Raw genomic sequence first — 849 nt, 5'->3', positions numbered from 1 at the left:
TTAATATTATTTGATTGATTGATTATTAAATATTTATTAGTTATATTTTTCTCATTTTTTTTATATTTTTACGTTTTAAAGTACAGAAATAAAAGTATATGTGAGTTACTTAATCACTTAGTTCTCTAAATATTTAGTTTGCGAATTTAAAATGGAAAATTCACAATAAAAATAATTAATGACTATGTAAAAGGAAAAAAATTATTGCGGAAATAAAAATTCACTTTTGTTTCCCATACTTGCCTCCACGTGTAGGGTTGCACATGGATCGGATAATATCCGCATATCCGCGGCAATTATTTGTATTCGATCCGAATTTTGCGGATATTATCCGATCCGCAGAGCTATCGGATCGGATCAGATCCGCACTATGGTTGGATCGGATTGCGGATTTGGTAGTGATATCCACGGATCCGATCCGCAAATCACATATAAATAGCATAGTTTAAGAAAATAAACTCTAATGTGATATGAATTTTAGTGTGTTGTTTTATGAATTTTATGATATCTTGTTTTTTATTTTTTATGTTGTATTTCGACTTAGAATAATTAAACTTAAATTTTGTGTTATTAAATTTTTTTTTTTTGTTATTCAAGAGAACTTTTATTGATAATATTTTAGAATTAAATATGCTTAAACAGGTGAAAAATGAATTTTTTTTGTAAAAATAGCCAAATGGAATTTGAAAACATTTTTTTTAATTATGCGGATATACCCGATATCCGATCCGATCCAATCCGTATACTTGCGGATCGGATCGGATCCGGCCTAAAAAATTACGGATATCATATCCGATCCGATGAGTGTAATGCGGATAGGATAGAATTTTAGGCTATATCCGATCCGAT

At 29.4% G+C, this 849-nt stretch overlaps 1 protein-coding gene across 1 annotated transcript in view; it reads right to left on the bottom strand.

Annotated features, from left to right (window-relative positions):
• Nucleotides 1-849, bottom strand: part of LOC107644179 (pentatricopeptide repeat-containing protein At1g12300, mitochondrial-like) — a 64,575-nt gene that overhangs the window by 4,952 nt on the left and 58,774 nt on the right. The window lies entirely within an intron of this gene.

The sequence above is a fragment of the Arachis ipaensis genome, chromosome B05 (assembly GCF_000816755.2).
Source record: "Arachis ipaensis cultivar K30076 chromosome B05, Araip1.1, whole genome shotgun sequence".
In the NCBI taxonomy this organism is placed as follows: domain Eukaryota; kingdom Viridiplantae; phylum Streptophyta; class Magnoliopsida; order Fabales; family Fabaceae; genus Arachis; species Arachis ipaensis.
Note: the sequence above shows the minus strand (reverse complement) of the source record. Positions and strands in the feature narration are given on the sequence as shown.